Source organism: Austrofundulus limnaeus, unplaced genomic scaffold, assembly GCF_001266775.1.
Source record: "Austrofundulus limnaeus strain Quisiro unplaced genomic scaffold, Austrofundulus_limnaeus-1.0 Scaffold308, whole genome shotgun sequence".
NCBI classification, from domain to species: domain Eukaryota; kingdom Metazoa; phylum Chordata; class Actinopteri; order Cyprinodontiformes; family Rivulidae; genus Austrofundulus; species Austrofundulus limnaeus.
Genome location: NW_013952710.1, coordinates 737,639 through 744,057, shown reverse-complemented (window position 1 = coordinate 744,057; position 6,419 = coordinate 737,639).

Here is a 6,419-nt window from a genome sequence, read left to right as displayed (position 1 = left end):
GAGAGAGAGAGAGAGAGAGAGAGAGAGAGAGAGAGAGAGAGAGAGAGAGAGAGAGAGAGAGAGAAATATGTAAAACTGGGCAACCATCATGCTACATAAACCGAACTTTTAAAGCATTTAGAAAAGTTTGTTCCTAAAATTGCAAAATAGCTGTAAGTATCTAAGGTAGAARCTAAATTAGATATCAGGTTGAATAAGAAAACCTCTAGATTATTTTACTTTAGATAACTTTGGGATCACTTTTAGGAACAGATGTTTTCAAAACTACACAGCGTTTTTAAGATTATCTGTTAGCACCCAAATAGCAGCTAGACAAAYGTTATTTTCAGTGAAAATGCAGTGTGAATATTGAGTGTTGATTAAAATTTAAGTTAAAACAGTCGTTAAAGATTAAAGCAGAAGACTAGCTTAAATCTAAAAAAGCAGAACACTAGCTGAAATCTAAAAAAGTGCAAAATTCTAGCTAAAAGGAGCAAAGCACTAGCTAAAATATAAAAGATACAGGAGATTAGCTAAAAGAAGCAACACACTAGCTAAGAGCTAAAAGGAGCAAAACACTAGCTAAAATATAAAAGATACAGGAGACTAGCTAAAAGGAGCAAAACACTCACTAAAATACAAAATATACAGGAGACTAGCTAAACAAACAACACAATAGCTAAGAGCTAAAAGCAAAACACTAGCTAAAAGAAAAAAGTTGCAGGAGACTAACTAAAAAGAGCAACACATTAGCGAAGTACTAAAAGGTGCAAAACATTAAGAGCTAAAAAAGTATGAGCTAAAAGGAGCAAAACACTAGCTCAAGTACAAAAAATACAGGAGACTAGCTAAAAAGAGCAGCACTAGCTAAGAGCTAAAAGGAGCAAAACACTAGCTAAAATATAAAAGATACAGGAGATTAGCTAAAATGACAACACACTAGCTARGAGCTAAAACGTGCAAAACATTGAGCTAAAATAAACAAAACACTAGCTGAGTTAAAAGGAGCAAAGCACTAAAAGAAAATATACAGAACACGAGCTAAAAAGAGCTAAACAGTAGCTAAAACAATTTTTCCTGTTCAAAAKACATTGTTTGCAGGATCACTGGACTGTTTCCTGTAATAGCAAGGACAAATAAAATATATTAAATCATTTGACAATTTTTTTATTAGGTATAAACGCATAAAACATCAACATTCATATTTTAACACATTTCAAAAGTTTCCACAAATTAAAAAATCATGTTTTTTGTGAGTCTTAAAAAAGAGTGCAAGAAAATTCTCTCTTTAMCAAAAGATATTCAGAGTGGGCGGAGCCTCAGAAAACAACTGATCCAAAACAAAATGTTTTGCACAGAACAGTTGCTGGTACGCTGAGTGTAGGTCAGAGGTCATAGAAGCAGGGCCCCCTTTTTGCGACATAGCTAAAGGTAGCAAAATGCTAGCTAAAAGCAGTAACAGKATCTACAAGCTAAATGTAGSCTAGCTATGAGCTAAAAGTAGCAGAATGATGGCTAAAAACTAAAACTAACAGAAATTGAATAGCAAATAGATTTTAACGAAAACAATGTTTTTGAAGAAACTGAAGCAGTCTCAATGTATTTCTATGGGGATAGTATTTGTACATAAGTTAAAGAGTTTTAACAAGTTTTAAAGTTATTTATAGTTCAACAATGAGCTGCACCTTGCCTTTATAGGCGTTCTTGAAAAATCTTTGGAATTATGATTATACACCATTGMTCCTGTAGTGATGGTGGGAGTGAAAATTTCGAGCAGGTTTTAACTTCGTCACTGGGACGATGAAGACAGCACTCCTCCTTTCACTCCGAGCTGAATAATCTTCTTACTCACCGGATGTGATTCACCTAACTCACTCTGTTACAGAGAGGCCTCTGTTGTCTAAATGTTTGCCTGGTAATGTTGTGTAATGTTTGGAAAATGGAAAATTGTGTGTCTTTTGAGATAAATAACTTCAGTGGAGATTTTGGCCTCGTGGGCTGGCCTGATTTTAATATCTAAGCAAAAATACAGATCTAATGAAAACAGGATTCCGTTAAAAGAATGCGTATTGCCTGCCAAGTTGCTTGCCAAATTTTTAAACAAAGATCTTGAGGGATTTATCACAGCTCATGTGTTGGAGATGACTTTCAGCCACTACCACAAGAATTRTTAGCCCAAGATCTGTAAGGCGATAAATGCAATGATTGTTGAGGTGAASTGTGTTCTCGCTCTGCTGTTAAATGAGCTTTGTAGCATTGTTTGTGTACTTTAACTAGCAATAATCACTGCATTCCTTTTTCTGTTATTTTGTGTGTTGGAAGCTGGAACGTTACCTGTAGTTAGCTGTGTTTGTCTGTACTTACATGCCTGCAGATTGACAGATGATCAGCTCATTCCAACCCACTTAGCTGATGTTTATAAGCCCCTCGTCCCACTCTTTACTTTTTGTTTTCCTAACACTGTCTTGATGTCACTGATAAAATTCTCCTTTTTTTCTCTGTTACCCTCTCCGTAAACTCTCGACTCATTCCTTCCCCTTTTCCATCTCTTTCCCTCTTAACGTTGCTTTTGCTCCATGRCAAGGGAAGTTCCCATTCTATCCAGGAACAGACTTCCACTGTGGAAACAYGGCTATATGACACCGCGCTGGCTGCTGTCCACACTGAGCATGGAAGGGGATCTGTGGAATTAAAATTTTAGGGTTATGGACTCAACCTGTTAAATATCTTCAGAAAAAAAAAGTAATTTGCTCATTTTTTAAACACAAAACTTCAGTCTCATATTTGATTTAAAGCAATTTTCTTCACTAAAACGAACTTTACATTACAGTACTCTGTATCAGCTTTTAAACATTCATTCAGTTTGAGTAAATTAAAGAAACACTAACAGCCTCTAGTTTTTCCGTCCCCATTTAAACAAAAAAAATAATAAATCTTGTGAACTTCCTGACTTGATGACTATATCTGTCAGTAACTTCCTTTTTCTCACCTGCTTCTGAAAGAGGACAGATATAATTGGCCACTTATCAGCCTTAATGAATAGAGAAGACACGTAGGTAGAAGCTCACACACTCACACGAACACACACACTCTCGCACACGCAGGAAACACAGCACGAGTCATCGTATTCAAAGCGGGCAGAAATAGAAACAGACTTCATGAGGTAACCACAGTGGCGTAAGCAATACCATTACCTCAACAATGAGCTTGACCAGTACCCATTATTGTCTTTGAATGTGCAGTTGTGTGTGTGATGCCTTTTACTTATATAAATATATCATTTTTTGCTGGTCTTTTTGTAGCCTGGTTCTTACACAGTTCCTGGACTTGCTTGTTTCTCTGTGTGTGTGTGTGTGTGGAAATCGTGGGCAGTTCTATGTGTGTCTGTGACGATCTGGACGCCCTCCTGGCTGCAGCTGTGGAAATGCTCCTCTGGCCCGCAACACACTAAGGACAGTGGCAGAGATGCTGATGGATGGATTCATAAATTACTACTTAGGTGGAGGTGAAAAGCTGTTTAATAGAGACAGAGAGAAAAAATATCGGAGTTGTTACTTTCATTTTATGTCATCTGGGTTTTCCTCAGTTGGCAACAAAGTTTGACTTTATCAGATAACGTAACTGTTGGAGGGTCCGTAGGCTGTGCCTGTTTGTTTGTGGCTTCACATTTTTTTAGTTTTAATCYCAACATCACTAATTATTAACTCCGCCAAGGGAGGAGGTAATGTTTTCGGTCAYGTATGTCTGTCGGTCGGTCTGTGGACAAAATTACTCAAAAACTTATGGACGGATTTTCATGAAATTTTCACCACATGTGGGTATTGGCCAAAGGAACACAACATTAAATTTTGGTGATGATCCAGATCACGATCCGGACCCAGGAACAGCCAATCAGCTTCAAGGAAGCTGACCATACACTTCCACTCACATCGGATCATTCGTAGACAGGTCAACCCCCCCGACTGTAGACATCCAATGGGATTGCCTGAAGCGGTGTAGAAGACCAATCACAAAGGCGCATGGAAATAAAACTTTACAACAAATTGTTTTTAAATCGAAAAACTTACTGTTTGAAGTTACTTTAATGTAACAACAGATCATTTTCATAATACATCGGCCTGCACGTCCTAACAGTTTTGTATTTTGTGTTTATATTTTTGGACTTTCTTCCCCCCACCTGTATCGGAAAGGTTAGCTAGCTAACTCACCACCCCCCGTTCAAGTTATCCAGTACATAACGCTAAGGTTTTCTTAAACAATTACATTTATTCTGTTCATTTTTATGGCTAAATGTTTTCTTTTTTCTGATGCTGTTCCACTCCTTCTGTTGCATGTCATTTATTACGTGTTTAGTCATTGTAAAGCACTTGTACACGAACACACATGACTAAAAATGTCAYAAATCACACACAAAATAAACACACACACTCACAAACATACGGTCTTGGCGGAGGTTTGCGCTCTCAGAGTGCTTCTAGTATGGAAATGAAAATTGTGTGAATATGTACAGCAAATTATGAGGCGTTCCTACTGTATATGATCTCAGTAACTTGTGCAAGGTCTACAGCAGTATCATGTCTCTAAAGCGCTCTAATCTTTTCCATTACTCTTTACAATGAGCCAGACTTTTTTATAATGCTTTAAAGTGAACTTGATTGGTATTTTTTCAGGCTTTCTGGAGGTATTTTCTTCAGATGCTGCCTAATGGTGTAGCAATACATCAATCCACATTAATATATTGATTAAATGACTAATGGTTCAATTATTTTGAGGCAAAATGAAAACATCGATCCATACTGTCATTATATACCCRATGTGGATTGCATCATATTGATAGTAGACTTACGAATTGAACTGAATCCAAATCTTATCAWGGCARACTTTTTGATATTGAGAAACATTGTATTGTCTTCCAAACAAATCAATATATCATATTGTGATAAAGYTGGTGATTTACAGCCCWAATGTTKTCTATTTTTTCCACACATTTCAAAATAAAAGTAGTTTKTTATCCTGACTCATTAAAGCATATAAAGGCTCTTCAACTGAAGAGATGATCCAGAGTTCTAAAGATAAAACAAAGAAATTGTTTTATATCGGATTTTAGATCAGTCACAAAATTAGAATGTGTTTGCATTTCTTTTATCGAATCTTTGAAAAACATCAAAGATAACATGGCTTAACACAAAACTGTTTTCAGCACCAACAAGGTGTTTCTCTATAGGTTATTTGCAGTGGTGTTGTCATTAAGTTGATAATCAACTGAAGGATGATKTGTCACTTTGTACCTTTCATGACTTTGCTGCATTTTAAAAAATCATTTTGTAAAAGACATGACACACACACTTTTCATCTGCTGGAGATTTTGTTTGGATATGGCACATTTTATTTTTTCCGCTGACCTCATTGTTCTAAAGCACAAACGGCACAATATGATGCCAYTCTACAAGGAAAATCCAAAAACTTTAAAAGACCTGATCAAAACCACTTAAAAAATAAGATATTCTGGCTTCTCTGAAGCGAAATACAAGGAACTGAGGGGTGATTTAAAACTTTTCCACAGTTCTTTGTCTTACCAGTCTTAAATATCCCTTGAGGTATGGGCCGTAATGTGTCCTTTGGGATGCGGATGTTCTCAGGCATGAAATAATTTATTCYGTTAGCTACCAACCTCATAAATGTCAATATTTAAGTGTTTACTATGTTTAGTATGTGTGTTCTTGTTTATGGGTTTATATATATTACTTTTGGCTGTAAATAAAATTACCCCTTGAGGATAATAAAAGATGCAATGAACCTTGACATGCAGTATATCTTCAACAAAGTGCCTATGGGATAATTATGGATGCCTCCTTTTGATGGTCCACCACCAATCTGGTCAGAACTGAAGCTGACAACATTGGATTTTATGTGAGAAACTGGTTTTTGAATTAGGGTGGTATTTTCTTTTGAGGCACTTCAGTCATGCAGCAGATGACTTTCTTTAACTTTAAAGGATTTTATGGTTTTTATTTATAAAAACCAAAAGTGAAATAACTAATATTTCATCAACATGTGGCATCAAGTGTAAAATAACGTTAAAAATGTCACTAACACATTTTCATTATTTAGTTCACTTTATTTAAAATCCTAAGGGAAAAATTTCCCACCAACATTTTATAATTTAGTTCATTGTTCTTATATTTTACTAATTTTAAATTGAACATTTAGTAAAACATAAAACAAATATCAAATCCTAAATCTGAACATGTAATTCTCCACCTCCATCTTAGTAGTAGTTCTTTATTCATTTCATTTGTAACACAACTTAACAAAGTGCAGAAAAATATGCAATCAAAATAAAATCAAATGAAATGAAAGGCAGCAGAAGAAGAATAAATCTTATAATATCTGCCCCTTTTTTATACTCAAAATATGTTCAATATATTGAACATATTAAT